This window comes from Podarcis filfolensis (genome assembly GCF_964270895.1).
Source record: "Podarcis filfolensis genome assembly, chromosome: 17".
NCBI lineage: Eukaryota > Metazoa > Chordata > Lepidosauria > Squamata > Lacertidae > Podarcis > Podarcis filfolensis.
Genome location: NC_139621.1, coordinates 21,589,824 through 21,606,885, shown reverse-complemented (window position 1 = coordinate 21,606,885; position 17,062 = coordinate 21,589,824). Strand labels below are relative to the sequence as shown.

At 41.7% G+C, this 17,062-nt stretch overlaps 1 protein-coding gene across 31 annotated transcripts in view; it reads left to right on the top strand.

Moving 5' to 3' along the window:
• The window catches only part of PTPRD (protein tyrosine phosphatase receptor type D), a 1,143,290-nt gene that overhangs the window by 268,080 nt on the left and 858,148 nt on the right, over positions 1-17,062 (top strand). For all 31 annotated transcript variants that reach the window (XM_083592691.1, XM_083592680.1, XM_083592685.1 and 28 more), the window contains one exon: positions 5,856-5,921. The gene's annotated coding sequence lies outside the window, so the exon portion shown is untranslated. The remainder of the gene's footprint in view (positions 1-5,855; positions 5,922-17,062) is intronic.

Here is a 17,062-nt window from a genome sequence, read left to right as displayed (position 1 = left end):
GAGGATAAACAAAGGAAGAATTGCAAGAACCTTGCTTGTCCTCTTTTGCTGCTTCTTTATCAAACAGCTCTGAAGTTAATGAATGTGATGGTAGTGAAGTACATGGGAGTGTTTATAGTCTTTAAGGTTTTGCCCTTCCTACTAAAGTTTATTTTGCATTTTATTTTTATTTTTAAATCCATCACAGGGCAACAAGTGTAGGGTAATATTTTGGCATTTGGCTAGCAGTACCACGCTGTGCTAGCTAGGTTCTTCATTGTTATCTACTTTTTCTTATATTTTTTCTCGATTACTCTGGAAAATCCATTTTGTGGTGTGAGTGTTTTGTACTGGTATATAAAGTAATGCATATTATTTTATCTGACATCTAAATAGTTGGATCACATTTCAGAATGAATGTTGTCTCTTGCATAATGGTGAAGGGCTAATGAAAGATTCTGAAGCTCAAATGAGATGCTTGCATATCCCTGGCATTCCATGTCTGAAGGATCCACAATTTTTTAGGTGGCAATTGAGCTATAATTCACATTGTCAACAGACTACCATTTAGATGTCTTGGATAGCAGGGAGCAAGATGTGCAAATGGGCACCAGGGACACCAGTTGTCAGTAATGTATACATACTGTCAACTCACTGCTTTTGACATAAAAATTAACAATATTCTTTTTCAAAAATGTCCAAAGCTATTTGCAAAATGGATATATGTGATATGACTAGGAAGAAAGTTGGTTCAATGGCTAAATGGTTCTATACCCCTTAAGTTTATTTAAGAGAACTGCAACAGTAAAGTATATACAGGCAATTCTCAACTTACATGGGGATTATGTTATGGGGATAGCATGTAAAGCCAAAATTGTGTATAGTCAAAATGCATTGGGTTTAATGGCAGGTGGGGTTGCCAAATTCTTTTTCTCTTTTTTATTTTATTTTTTAAATAATATTTATTACTTTTGAAGGTTACAGAAAAAGAAGAAAAAAGAAAAATAAAGACAAGAAAGAAAGAGAGAAAAAAACAAAAAAGTGAAAAAACACCACAATACAATACAGTATACAAATATTATAAAACCCAACACAAACCCATTAGATTAAACACATAAATTAAAGCAAAAACGGTTTAAAATACATCTCTCCTTTTCTATATTCTATCCTTCATTTTCTTGTTTCCTCGACTTCCTCACACCTCCCTTTTTGTATTCCAGTTCTTCTAATTGTTTCAGCAAATCCTTTCCATCTTTCTCTGTTTTTTTATCATCTTGTAAATAACATATTTTTTAACCTTATTTCCCTTTAAGACTAAATTACTTATCTATACTTAACTTCTTCTATCATTTCTACTAAATACATATAATATCATTCCACGGTTTTTCTAACAGTCATTAATTTTACAAAATTTCTAAATATGAACTTTAACTTCCCAATCTTCTTCCACCCTCTCTTCTCCCTGGTTTCGGATTCTGCCAGTCCTTTCCGTCAGATTCATATAGTCCATCAACCTGGAGATCTTATATCCGAGGCTCTTAATTCTTTTCCAAGTCCCTTCTGCGGATCTTCTTCATATTCTTTAATGCTCAGGAGCAAATCTCGGGAAAACTCCAACCAAACAAAACTTTTCTTCCTTCTGAACAGCTCAGCCAAGTTTCCATAATTGAAACTAAGGTCCATAGGGTATTTCAGGGCGTATTTCAGGATTCCTCCAAATCCATAGGCCCCCAAAGCTTCAAGCTCCTCCAGGCCCAAACCCATGTCCCAAAAGTCAGTTGGTCCCTGAATAAAGGGATCTTTCCAACTTTCGTTCTTCAGTCCAAGCCAGGGTCCAATCCTCAAAATCTGGCTTTTGCTGGAATCAATCATGCAAGGCCTCAATTTATAATCCTCAATTTGCTTCTGTAGAACTGAGGATCCTGCTTGAACTACCTTAGGTTTCGCAACGGCATCTCTCTCCTTTTCCTCCACCATTTGTCCTACCAAGGTATATTCCTGTTCCAAGTCCTGAATTATTTCTGTATTGTTGCTTGCTTTTTTGATTCAAATTGGTCACTTTCTGTTCCCGGCTGTCAATTTTGGAAATCATGTCATCTGCCTTTTTATGCAGCTGTTCAAGTGAATGGTTTATCTTATATAATACAGCCACAATACCTTCTCCTATCAGCATTTTGAATAGTCCAAGGTCAATCTCTGATTCTCAGAAACTTTATCTTGCAGCTGGAGCTTACCCTGTTACACTCCTGTAACAGTTTCACATGCTCCCTCTAGAGGGAAACAGTCTCAACTTGTATCAATTCTTTCAAGCACAGAAACAGTTTCGATTTTCAGTTATTTTTTTCCTCCCTTTGATAAACTCAGAAGAGATCAATGGAAACAGTATCTTTCCAATTTTAAGTAACTGTCAAATCCCTTCTGTCAATGAACCTTCCCCAAACGTCATCAGGCAGACCGTTCCCAGGTTCAGAGCAGTGGTAGTTTGCTTTTCACTCTCTCCTGCAGGTTCTCACTAGGTTCACAACTTCCCCCCTCTTCTCCTGCTTCCAAGGGGGTTTTGTATTTTTAACTGATGGAATTTTAATCCTTTATCAAAAACTTTCAGAGACTTTAGTTTGTAACGTCTTTGCTTCAGTATGTTTACAAAAGTGGAAGGCAGACTTCCTGTTTAGAGCCTTCCCGCTTCGTTGCCAAATTAAAATATTTGAAGATCCAAATTTTCCAATCTACTCACGGGTAGTTGTTTAAGGTCCAATTGTCCACAGGAAAAAGTCAGCGCTCTCCGGCAGCAGCAATGTGGCTTCACTCCGTGAAAGAAGCAGTTGATTCAAAGCACCGCGCCACTCACCCCACGTCGCTCCGGATCCCCAAAACAGGGTTTCCCCACGAGTAGGGGAGGCGCAAAAGGTGCCAGCCGAATCCCGTCTGTGATTTCTATGGGTCTCCGCCTTCGCCGTGGCGGTTAGACCCAACTTTTCACGGACCAAGTTCCTCCCGATCGGAGGAGCTCCACCATTGCCGGAGGCGCCAACCCGGAAGTCCACCAAATTCTTTTTCTCCAGACTCCTGTCCCCCTTCAATTTTTGCCAAGTGGATAAAGTTGAATGTGCACAAATTAAACATATATAAGTTGCAAGTTGCCTCTGTGTGTGGGTGTACATGCGCGCATGCACACACACACACAGACACACACACAAACGCATTGCACATGTTATAGCCTCCATCTATCAAATAATTAGGGACGTGGGTGGTGCTGTGGGTTAAACCACAGAGCCTAGGACTTGCTGGTCAGAAGGTTGGTGGTTTGAATCCCCGTGACGGGGTGAGCTCCTGTTGCTCGGTTCCTGCTCCTGCCAACCTAGCAGTTCGAAAGGATGTCAAAGTGCAAATAGGTACTGCTCCGGCGGGAAGGTAAACGGCGTTTCTGTGCACTGCTCTGGTTCGCCAGAAGCGGCTTAGTCATGCTGGCCACATGACCCAGAAGCTGTACGCTGGCTCCCTCGGCCAATAAAGCATGATGAGCGCCGCAACCCCAGAGTCGGTCATGACTGGACCTAATGGTCAGGGGTCCCTTTACCTTTACCTATCAAATAATAATGCCCCAGTTTCCCCGTTAATGTTTTTTTTTTGGGGGGGGGGGGTAAACAACTTGATCACAGAATTTAAAAGGTCCATTTACACCATTGCTTTGCTCATGGCAGCTACTCCCCACGCAGTTGATGGTTGCTCCCTGCCCATGGCAACAATAGGGTAAAAAAGTGCTCTTATTCTACTCATCACCCTAGACATGCAAAAAGTAGGCATTCAGCTCATGAACAAGTACACAAGTGACAGAGGCGGACTTAGAACAGTGTGACCAGTGTGACCACACAGGACACCAAGTCAAAGGGGGCACCACTGAGGAGAGGAGAGGAGGGGAGCAGTGAGCAGCTGAACTCACTTTTTTGTAGGTATCAGATGGGATTACCATGAGGAATTATAAAATATACACCAAGCCATTGTGTCCACGATGAAAGCATTGTGTTGACTGGGTTTGATATATTGACGATAATTTCTGATTAAATCCCATAAGATTCTACATTCATGCCCTTTTCATGCCCTTTTGCCCTTGCTGCCCATTTCTCCTTGCTCTTCACGAATCACGTACACACTTAGACAGGCAGGCGTCCTGTGTCCTCAAAGACTGGGCAGTTTCGTCTTTGTAGTGTTCTAATAGGATGTTAATCTCAGGGCCAGGAAACAGGTTTCACATTAAGGTGATAATGGTCACTGCCCTCCTGGCCATCCTTCGTATCATATGTACTGATTGTTTATGACCTCCGGGGTTGCCAGATGCTCTTCTTTGTAGTTCTGTTCTTTGTTTACCCTGTGCTTAATTGTAGTAGTTTAACTTGTCCCCACGTGGGTTTGTGGAATGCTCAGAAGAGATCTGATTGGTTATTATGAACACTCTGTAAAAAGTTCTTTTATGAATAAAACGGCCTGGGCCGGGGGCTGTGGAGATCTGAGACATGATTATACGCACCCTTCCCAGAGTCTTGCTGGTTCAAGCCTCTGTGTGTATTCTTATTAATCAGAGTTCAATCCTTCCTTTACTTTGTGAACGCAACACTTTTTCTCAGCCCTAAAGTAGCAAACCTGCTCCTTATTTGTCCTTGCACATAGTGCCATATTGCCCAAGTCTGCCCCTGCAAGTGAGTCTATCTGCTTGGTTCAGGAAACTACTATCACGCTATGTTAATGTGATATGGACTTTTGGCATGTTCTTCTACGTCTCGATTTATTTGTAACATGGTCCTTAGAATAAGGCTGGGTACACATTCCTGGCTTAAAATGTAGAGAGGTCATTTCCTCCTGCTGAGTTTCAAGGAGTATTTGAATGTACACATGGGTATGATTGCATGTGTTTCCAAGTCACCCGCTGTCCTTCTGTACCAGTGGGTGCATAAGGAGTGTGGTGGATGTCTTCACACGGATAACATTTTCCAAATCAGATTGAGGCTGGTTTGGATTGCAGTATTTATCAATAAGCTGCAAGACAAATGTTGATTGTCGTGGTAGTTCACTGGATGCAAAGTAAACAGGAATGTGTACACAGCTGAAGTAGCACATATCTGGCTTAATTTATACTAAAGTCTGTTCACATCTTATAGAAATGCATGGAATGTACTGATTTTGGATAGATGTGGAAATTGTTAAGTAATGCCTTTAGAAAGGCATAGGCAAACTCGGTCCTCCAGATGTTTTGGGACTACAATTCCCACCATCCCTGACCACTAGTCCTGTTAGCTAGGGATGATGGGAGTTGTAGTCCCAAAACATCTGGAGGGCCGAGTTTGCCTATACCTGCTCTAGAATCTAAGTAGATGGTAAATGACTAGGTGCATATGGTAAATAACTAGGTGCAGATTAGCTTGTGGGCTGCAAGAATATAGTCATGCTTTTACAAACCATTAAGGTGATTTTACCAGGCTGATTAACACCATGCCTACGTAAGTACATAGGGCACTGGAAATAACTCCTGAGTATTTGCTAAGATAGAAATATAGGTATGGATGAGAAGCTTAATATTTTGGCATTAGAAAATACAGGTTGCAGAATTATTTTTAGTAGAGGAGTTTGGTCATAGATGCGTATGGCACTAATTATATGAATATAACTTAGTTATTTTAATTGGGGAAAAGTGCTATGAATCATGTAATGTAATAAATGCATATGACCTTCATCTTCTACAAACTGCACAATTTTGTATCACAGCTTCAGCATAAACTCTAGTTTGTGATGCTGTTTGATATAAAAGTTCTTCTATTCATATGCATTGTTAGGTTGTTGTAAATGTTAAAATGTTAACTGTATGTTTCTGAACTTTTTAACAGGGAAATTTTGAGGAGTCTTACATTTCTAATCCTCCAGTCATCGATCCACTTTGGTGTTGAAAATTGGTGAGTTTATGTATTTAATTATTCAAAGCACTTTCCGAATCAGTTAATTAGGTTGCTTAAGAGATTGGCATTGTGATAAAATACCCCCTATCTTCCTTTTAGGAGAGTTTAGTCTCCAAAAAGTTTCTTGCATTCGGGTGACAAAGTTTGAAAAACACTGTTACATAAGATTTCCTTGTGCTTTGCTGAAATCTCACTTTTGTTCAGAGAGAGGAAGTAAGTTCAATCTTAGCTCTCTAATTGGGTGGCACCTTTTCCTTTTATGAACAGTAAAGAAGACTCTTTTTAACCTGCCTGCCCCTGAGAGCAGTTAGATTGTCAGGCACTAGGGAGAGGTCCTTTTCCACGGTGGCCCTATGCCTTCTCTTTACCATCTTGGATCTCTGAGGAACCATCATTACAGGCCTTAAGACTAACTTATTTCCTTTGCTCCCCCCCCAAAAAAAATTATTTTATTGGACTACAAATAACTTTTAACTGCACTTTTTAAGGTGAAAATTCTTACATGCAGTGCTTTTTTCCTTAAAAAATGTTTAGGGGTACTCTCATTTTCCTACTCATATTGAAATACTGCCCCTCAATGAGGCCAAACTTAGATTCACAAAATGTTTAGGGCAGGGGTAGGCAACCTAAGGTCTGGGGGCCGTATGCGGCCCAATCGCCTTCTCAATCCGGCCCACGGGCGGTCCGGGAATCAGCGTGTTTTTACATGAGTAGAATGTGTCCTTTTATTTAAAACGCATCTCTAGGTTATTTGTGGGACCTGCCTGGTGTTTTTACAAGAGTAGAATGTGTCCTTTTATTTAAAATGAATCTCAGGGATATTTGTGGGGCATAGGAATTCGTTCATTTCCCCCCAAAAAATATAGTCCGGCCCCCCACATGGTTTGAGGGAAGGTGGACTGGCCCACGGCTGAAAAAGGTTGCTGACCCCTGGTTTAGGGGGTATCTGTACCCCTGCATCCCCCCAGGGGAAAAAGCACTACTTAATATGAAACAAAATTATTAGCCTAAAGCTGTGACTTTGGAAGGGACCACAATGGTCAACTAGAAGAAGAAGAGAAGAAGAGTTTGGATTTGATATCCCACTTTATCACTACCCAAAGGAGTCTCAAAGCGGCTAACATTCTCCTTTCCCTTCCTCCCCCACAACAAACGGTCTGTGAGGTGAGTGGGGCTGAGAGACTTCAGAGAAGTGTGACCAGCCCAAGGTCACCCAGCAGCTGCATGTGGAGGAGCGGGGAAGCGAACCCGGTTCACCAGATTACGAGTCTATCACTCTTAACCACTACACCACACTGGCTCTCGCCCAACTAGCCCAACCACCTGCAATACAGGAGTCTTTACCCCCCAATGTGGGGCTCAAACCCGTCACCCTGAGATTGAGTCTCATGCGTTACCAGCTGAGCCATTTAGTATTTCTTGCTGTACTGTTTCGCTGAAAGAATATTAAAGTAGTTTTCTCTGAAGGTTCACCATGTATGAGAATAGATATTGCAAAGCTCCTGCTTATAATTATTTTAACCTTTGGAGAATCATTTAATTACTTCAGTCAATGTAGCTGGCTAGTGAAATGTTCTTTCTTACCTACCTATAATTGTAAGCTGAAAATGATAATATTTTCTGGTCGCCTACGAAACAGCAGCACAATTTTCATTTTAATAAAAAAGAAAACGCTGCGATTCAGTGTTCCCTAGTGTCATTTCCTTATTTACCCATTAACAAAATGACATTGCCTTTTATTAGTGAAACCAAATTGTTGCAACCAAATTGTAGATGGAAGTTCATGGCAAACTTCTCTTAAATCCAAGTATTTAACTAGAATGGATCAGGTTGCTTCCTTATTAAAGATATCATAAGGAGACAGAGAAGAGCCTGAGGGAACAGGCCAAACCAGATTATTTTCAACTCCTTTCAGATATTGCTCAAATTTCAGGTGTTGATGGTAGGACAAGCAGAAGTGGTGCTGATCTGACTTCCACACCTTTATTATCATCAGAATTTGGCTGACCAAACTGAGGACCTGTTAAAGCTTTGTAACACTAAGGAGCATTTTGGCTTACATAATAATAATAATAATAATAATAATAATAATAATAATAATAATAATAATAATTTATACCCCGCCCATCTGGCTTGGTTTCCCCAGCCACTCTGGGAGGCTTCCAACAAAGTATTAAAATACAGTGGTCTGTTAAACATTAAAAGCTTCCCTAAACAACTCCCCCCTCCCTTCCCACAATATTTGGGCTTTCCCCCCTGACCCTCCAGAGCAAATAGGTTGGAGATAAGGATAGGGGGGAAGTCCTATTCTGTTAGCTTCTGCTAGTGCAACAGGTTCGCTGCATGTGGCACATTGCTCTGAGTATGACCCTGTCACTGTTTTGTTTTTGGTTTTTTTATGAGCTTCCGATTTCCATTCCATTGTATTCTGCAGCAAAGGTGGATAAACACCTGTCTGCTTTGTTTCTGTTGGAGGAGGAGGCAAGTTTATGACTGCCTTATTCTGTTCATCTTGCCCAAATTTGTCTGTGGCTTTCCAGGGTCTCAGGCAGAAGTCTTCCCCATCACCTTTTACGTGATCCTTTGACTATAGAAATAGAATCATATGCCCTCCTAATGAATTTAGTTGCCCCATTTATTCCAATTCCCATCAAGATTCCCACTCCCTTCTCCTTGCACGTGAAGGACAGGCCTGTGTCAACGGAATATTGTTTCACTTTCAGACTCAGAAGAATCTGCCACTAGAGTATCTTTTCAGTAGAGATGTTATCAGTCATTAGGAAAGGAGCATTTTTGTTGTGTTACCTTCATTGTGGAGTTCCTTCTCTAGGGATACCTATCAAACCAGCATCACTGCAATCTTTAGAAATTTATTACTAATATTTTTTAATCAGTTTGGTTTTGAGAATTTCTGATTTTATACAATTGATACTGTATACACTATAGTATATTGATTAGATGTATTGATTCTATTAATTATTGTTCCATGTCCATAATAAGGCAGATTCCTTTGTTCCTGATACAATCTAAAACATTTAAAACATAAGTATCAAGCATTAATTAATATAGGACAGCAGGAAGAAAGCAGTGTAGCTTTTCTTTTTTTCTAATAGAGGTATTTTTTAAAAAACCAAATACCAATAAACGTAATTACAAGCAAGTAATTTTATGCTTCCTCTACTCTTATGGTATTGAATTATGTGGCATGAAAAACAATTAATGGCAATGGCAAATCAATTGAGTTTCCTATTTTAAATTGTGTTGTTAATTGGCTTCCTATCAGCGATTATAGGACACATATCAGCACTAGATTTTTTTTTGTTCTATTTACATAATAAATCAAATTAATGAGTAGAGCCTCATCAATGGAACCCCTTCTTTCCACCTTCTCTCCCTCAACACCCTCTGCCCCCCTTAGTTGGGTTGGGGCATCCAAAAGAACCCCCAGAACTGTGTGTAGCAGGAGGAGAAGGGCATTGTTCTGACTGGCGAGCCAAAACGCTTGCCCTAGTGTGATTTTGAATTCCTGTCAATATTTTTCACTGGGTTGCATCTGATGGTGGTTTTGCAAGGCAGGGCCTCTAATTTTTGCCAGTTTCTCCTATGCATTCCCCCATGAGTGTTGGGGAACCTTTTTGAACTCTATAGGATACGGCATAGAGGGCTGCAATTTGCATGGGAGGATAGGTGGAAATTGGGATGCCTGGACTTGTTCTAGCAAAAGCATGTTTGCTAGTGCAAAGCCACCATTGTGTATAACCCACACAATAAATTTGTACTATATCAGTGAATATATGACTGATTTAGGGATGTTTTCTTGGGCATGCTTACAGACTGTTTCTGAATGCTTTACTAAATTTAGCTGGCCTATACAGTTTAGTCAGTATAGTCCATAAACCAGGTATAATGCAGTCTATGTAAGTAGCCTGCAGGAAATCAAAGCAAGAGGGAAATGAAGTAAGAGCAAACTTGAGCGGGGCAGGTACTATGAAATATAGGCAAGGACCACAAACACCAGCTACCACCAAACTACAGCCTATGGAGTTGTATCCAGTTGTGTCCTTCCACTGATGCTCTTTCAGCAGAGGCTTCTGTGGGCCAAAAGGGAAGGTGGTGATACTTGCAACAACAACAACAACAAAACCACTTTCTCCTATACTCACTCACACTAGGATATTCTTCCTCCTCCTTGGCTTCCGCAACCATTGGGACCCACCTCTGTATTCTGGGTCTAGCAGGGCAGGGAACAAGGTAGGCCTGCTTCCACAATGTTGCTTTTTGGGACCTTCTCTGTGAGACATCATTCGCAGCCTTGTGTTTTCAAGAGAAACAAGACATTATAGCAAAAGGTAGACCAATGTCAGATACACATGCATAGATAGATGATAGATAGATGATAGATAGATGATAAAGGTAAAGGGACCCCTGACCATTAGGTCCAGTTGTGGCCAACTCTGGGGTTGCAGCGCTCATCTCGCTTTATTGGCCAAGGGAGCCGGAGTCCAGCTTCCAGGTCATGTGGCCAGCATGACTAAGCCGCTTCTGGTGAACCAGAGCAGCACACGGAAACACCGTTTACCTTCCTGCCGGAGCGGTACCTATTTATCTTCTTGCACTTTGAGGTGCTTTCGAACTGCTAGGTTGGCAGGAGCTGGGACCGAGCAACGAGAGCTCACCTCGTTGTGGGGATTCAAACTGCTGACCTTCTGATCGGCAAGTCCTAGGCTCTGTGGTTTAACCCACAGCGCCACCCGCGTCCCTAGATAGATGATAGATAGATACCAAAATGAAGAATTGCATTCATCACGTTAAGATGGAATATTACAACACTGCCAAATGGCTCGCTGCTTGCTGGTCGAGGAAGAAACTAGCCCAAACTCGCTGACAACTCTCTGGCTGAGCAAGGTATGGGGAATTGAGTCAGCATGGTGTGGCTTTACCATATCCCGAGCCCTCCAGCTCAGTGGACCTGAGCCCAGGATTGCTCCCTTAGTAAGAGTTCCAAAGCACATAGCAAATATCTGAACCTTTCCTGTTCAAAGCAGATGCACATTATCATTTCTGCATAAGGCGGTCACAATGAAAAGACAATCTCTGCTGACTTCAAACTGCTTCAGTCTGCATGAGACTAGTCATTATATGATCTGCCATGGCCTGAGTCTGGATTTTAGCACAGGCACCTCTGCTATAGTCTTTCCCTGCAGTTGTTAATAAAGTGTTGACATGGTTGAGACCTTGTACAATGACTAGTGTCTGCCAATTTCTCTTGCTCATTAAATATAGAATAGATTCTTCATGACCCAGCACTCCTCTGACTTTGCAACAATGGAAGCAACTTTGTTCTACACCCAACATTTATTTGCTTAAATATTTATCTGGGGGTAATAACAATAATTATAAAAATGTTCAGCCAGCATCTGTTAGAAGACATATTTTTGTTGCTGACAAATTCAATTAAAGATATTGCTAGTAAAGCAATCAAAACAACAGGTAGCTTGGAAAAAGGTCAGTGCCAAATAATTGTTCCCCATAATAATTTCCCAAGCCATTAAGCCTCTAAAATTATTGGATTCACTTTCAAATGAAAATTAAATTATAGAATATAGTCCCCTGATCAGTTTATGGGCATTCTGGAGCATGAAGTGCAAATTCTCTTACAGGAAAAGCCTCTTGCTAATATTGTCTCTGATACCAAATAGCTGGAGCTTGATCAAAGCACAATTCAAAAGATGTGAATAATCACTTGGTTTCAACCATTATAGCTCACTTCCTGGAAGCCTTAACATCTCAATTAACAGGTATTGCATAGTTTTGATTTACAGCCTTTGGGAATTTTTTTTATTTTTATTTTAAGAAACATTTCCTTTCCATTTTATCATCTACCCTTTTGTCATTGGTTATTAGCGATTTAAATCAAGACACGAAGGAGCAAATGGGGGAAAAAAGAACTTTATGATACCATGAATGCTCACATTTTTATAACTAAAATACTTTTTGATAGTATTGTCAGTACTGTAATACAATATCACAAAATTGTAGAACCGAAAACTACAACAGTTTGAAATATAATTCGAAATCTGAACTTTTAAGACATGGTTACAATATAGAGGTGTTCCCAATTTCTTATTTTACATTCTTCAATTTAATGCAGTATAGGCTTAGCTGAATGTTTCCAGCATACTTTGAAAAATATCGAATAATGAGAATTCCATTTTTCAAGTGATGCTAAAGGTGAATGAGTTTGCCTATATGTTACAGAGATGTATGAAGACATTGATCTCGCCTTCCATAAAACTTAGATAGGACAATTTATTCTGTTCTCTCTCTATAGCAGGGCCATTAACAGCCCCCCCCCCAGGAGAGGGTCCCAGGGACCATAGGATACAATGGATCTCCCTCTTCATTCATGGAGAAGAAATTATGTCAAATCTCCTGTCTCCACCACTGTAGACATCTGTAGCTCTAACTCAACAAATGTTGGAGTTCTGTCATCAAATAAGGCATATGTTAAAGATAATTGAGTCTGTGTATGCCAGTCATAACTGGGAATTTGAAGGGTGAAGAACAATTTCAGCCACCTGACTCAACCCCAAACTGGGGAATATTTATGCCAGATCAGGAAGTGAGAGTCCTAGTTCCAAGGAATTTCCATTCCATTCTTTCCGGTGGTTATAAAATGGGTTGCAAGAGGAGTGCAACAGTGCTCACCAATTTCTGTCCTGCTGGCAAGAGGGCAGGAAGCCTTGGGATAAGATTTTTAAACTGCTGCTGGAATGCTTGCAGTCTAATCTCAACAGAACAAAAAATTCCTGCATTGCAAGGGGTTGGACTAGATGACCCTCACGGTCCCTTCCAACTCTACAATTTCCATAGATAGACCCTCCTTTGTCAGATGCTAAACTGTAATCTAGGCCAGACTTTATTTGCTTTTTACTAGAGCCCCTGATACTAACAAGAACCAGTCTCAAAGTAGTGGTCAGGTATGTACAGTTTGTCCATAACAAATTCTCAGTGACTTGGTATCCAACTTAATTGTTCCACGGGAACAAGCAGTTTTGGCTGTGCAATGGAACTTCCCTTTCTCCTTCTCTCCCTGCAGGCCCCTATGTAGCCCATACATATGCTTCAGAGGCTTGGGAGAGAGCCCCAGGAAACAGACTTATGGGCCATAGCAGATTTATTTTTGAAGAAACATATATAGTACTCTAGTTCCTGCTCTCAATTTTGCTAGAGTCGTTCTAGAGCAGTCGTTCCTCTACAGGGTCTGAAAACTATTGATTTACAGGGAGGGGATAACATAAAGTCAGCAGCAGGTGCCATAGTGATTTACAAGCCTATCAGTCCCTTGTGCTGTCTTTGAGTATTTCTTGTCGGTGAAATGGTTGCTTTCTGCTTTTAAGGAGGTTCAAATGCTCACAGTGGCGTAGCGTGGGGGGTGCAGGGGGGGCCGGCCGCACCGGGTGCAACATCTGGGGTTAGGGCAAATCCACGGGTTAGGGGGCGCAAATCCACGGGTTAGGGGGCGCAAATTACTTGCCTTGCCCCGGGTGCTGACAACCCACGCTACGCCACTGAATGCTCACCATACTGCTCCACCCAATACAGAAAACCAATTTTGTCAGTACGGAAAAGAAAAACAATATTGGAGGACTGTGTAGTGGAGACAGTCAGCAGAGAAAAGCTATTCTCTTGGTGGTAGTGGTGAAGTTAACAAGAACGAGGGAGTAGGTCAGCTTCTCTCCTTCCATTTCATAGCAAAGCCTACAGCTCCTGCTTTCATGGTGTGCAAACTCACTCTGTTTTACTAGTGTTTAGGCATATGTTGCTTTGAACCAGATAAGGTGGGCATAGATTTGGCACAGTGCAATTTGTAGGGTACACAGCACGCTAGTATTTCTTTCTAATTCTCTAGTTTATATGATGAAGCATACATAGAGGGGTGCTATGGAGGAATATCTCTCCCCTCCCAAAGAAAACACGTTTGAAAATTCATGTTAGGTAAACTGTGAAGGGCAGAGTTCACCGTGGCTTTCATTATATGGAACAGGAGACTGCTTTTATTCCCAAGGACAAGAAAATTGGAAACAAGTTAACTGTATTCAACTCAACCAAGCAATCCTTTGCAATTATATGCCTCTGTGGTGATGTGAGCTCCTGCCTTCAGGATGTGAAATCAAAGCTAACAGCTTGAAACACTGCCACTGATCAGCTAGTCTTCTCTTTCAAAATAAAAAACCCCCTCTGTAATCTATATTTTCCTCTCAATGATGATAGTGTTTGACTGACTGCTTGGCTATTTCTTTTGTGAAATATATTGTTACTAATTCCCACACTTTTATCCAATAAATTACATGGTGTTAGGGGTTTACACGGGGCAAAGATCCCCTAAAATTCCTGGGTGCCAGGTTTGCCCCATAATTTATGAAATTAATAAATGTGTGGTTTGAGCAATGGATTGGGGCATGGCCAGAAAAAAAATATGACAAGCCAGGTTCCACAAAAGCTTTACTTATAGAGGTGCCATCAAAGAACAGAGGCAGGTGAGGACAGAGTCGTCCTTGTCATCATCATCATCATTATTTTTTTGTATGTTGCCTTTCCACAGTTATAAACAATTCTCAAGGCGGCCAGTGGCGTAGCGTGGGGGGTGCAGGGGGGGCCGGCCGCACCGGGCGCAACATCTGGGGGTTAGGGTTAGGGGGCGCAAATCCACAGGTTAGGGGACGCAAATCCACGGGTTAGGGGGCGCAAATTACTTGCCTTGCCCCGGGTGCTGACAACCCACGCTACGCCACTGAAGGCGGCTTACAACATGGCAAGATTTACATAATTACAAAAGTCATAAACAATAAATAAAAGGTAAAGGTACCCCTGACTGTTAGGTCCAGTCACGGATGACTCTATAGGCCAAGGGAACCGGCGTTTGTCCGCAGACAGCTTCCAGGTCATGTGGCCAGCATGACTAAGCCGCTTCTGGTGAACCAGAGCAGCGCACAGGAACACCGTTTACCTTCCTGCCGGAGCGGTACCTATTTATCTACTTGCACTTTGATGTGCTTTCGAACTGCTAGGTGGGCAGGAGCTGGGACCGAACAATGGGAGCTCACCCCGTCACGGGGATTTGAACCGCCGACCTTCTGAGCGGCAAGCCCTAGGCTCTGTGGTTTAGACCACAGCGCCACTCGCGTCCCTAAACAATAAATAAACCACATAAAAAAAATACACAGCCAAATGGAAAACAATTTCCATGTAAATCAAAATCTAAAACTAAGAATACAGCATTGATATCACAGTTTCAAATGATATAACAGCATTTTTTAAAAAAACACAAATCAAAAACGGAGCCCTCTCTGTCCAGCAGCAGCAGCAGCAGCAGCAGCAGCAGCAGCAGCAGCAGCAGTCCTTTATGGAGTCTGTCAGGCCCTGTCCCAAGCCAGGTGGTGAGTGGCAGGACTGGGGCCCTCAGGCGCTGGGCAGGGGAGTCCTCCTGGGTCATCACCTTAATGAAAGGTGATACAGTCACCCAAGGAGGAGCAGGTGGAGTGCCTCTCCCTGCTGTATGTTAGTTAGCAGAAGATAACAGCAGAGTTGGGAGGGTTAAGTTACGAGGGTTACCCGGATTGTGATGTCACCACAGGAAAAAATATGCCCTTTTTACACGAGTTGTGTTTGGAGCAGGGGAGGGGTTTTTTTGGGGGGGGAGAAGAAGTGAAGGGCAGAACTCCAGGCGCTGCTGGCTGGAGGAGGCTTCCCAGAGAGATCGGAGAGCATGTTTGGCTTCTGCTCTGGACCCAAGCTTGTTGGGAGAAACAACAAGAGACACTCTTGGGAGTGTAATGTTCTGATAAACCATATTTCATATATAAAAGACCCCCACTAGTTTCCGTCATGCCTCATTCCAAAGGAACACAGAACCTGGTTAACTGCCAAGACCCCTGGAATCGTGCATCTGGCAAGAATATAATCCAACTATTGTAATGTCACTTAGCATTGTTATTTGTATGCTCACAAATGATCAAGATATTTTTTTTTAATAGTTTCTTGGACTTTACAAAGGGACCAGTATACTATATCATTTCTTAATGCTAGTTTTCATAACATATTGTATGAATAGCCTTGCTTTGTCAGGCCCATCTGGTTCAGCATTCTGTTCCCACAGTGGCCAATCTGATATAAATAAGAAGTCCACAGATATAATAAGCAGGAACGAACACAATAGCACCCTCCCATTTCGGTTCCTCATCTATCACAGGCACACTACAACAGAAATGGAAGGCGATGTATAGTGTTATCGTCTATGAATTTATCTAATCCACCTTCAAAGCTGTTCAGGTTGGCAGCGACCAGTACATCTTACAACATTTCCTTTATTTACTAGTACGTTTGATTGGTTCCAACTCTGAAAACAGGCATCATGTATTGCTGAATTATGTGTCGTGAACTAAGAAGCCACCAATTCAAAACTTATTTTTAGGCAACTTTCAGCAATCTACTGCATTTCTGATTCCCACTCCCCACCCCACCCCAATCCTCCAATGTATAATACTGTACATGGATAAATTTTATATCTACATCTGTATCTATATTAGTATTGTAGCATTTTGTACTATATCTATATAATTCTTTTCTTTCAAGAACCTCAAGGTATCGTTACATGATTCCCCCCTCTCCTCTTTTACCTTCACTGCAACCCAGTAAGAAAGTATATGATGAGAGATCATGTCTGACCCAAGATGATTGTCTCTAGACCCATGACTGACTGACAATTTGAACCTGGGTCTTCTGTTTCTCTTTTTTAAAGGGTCATTAATGGGCTATGAGATAAAAGAGGTGTTTCACCCACTTTACTCTATGTGTGACCCTCTTAAAAAACCAACAACAGGCCATGTTTCATCTTAAAGACATGTGGTCTCTAACAGCAAAGCTAAAGGGACCCCTGACCATTAAGTCCAGTCGCAGATGACTCTGGGGTTGCGGCGCTCATCTCACTTTACTGGCCGTGAGAGCCAGCATACAGCTTCCAGGTCATGTGGTCAGCATGACTAAGCCATTTCTGGTGAACCAGAGCAGTGCACGGAAACACCGTTTACCTTCCCGCCGGAGAGGTATCTATTTATCTACTTGCACTTCATGCTTTT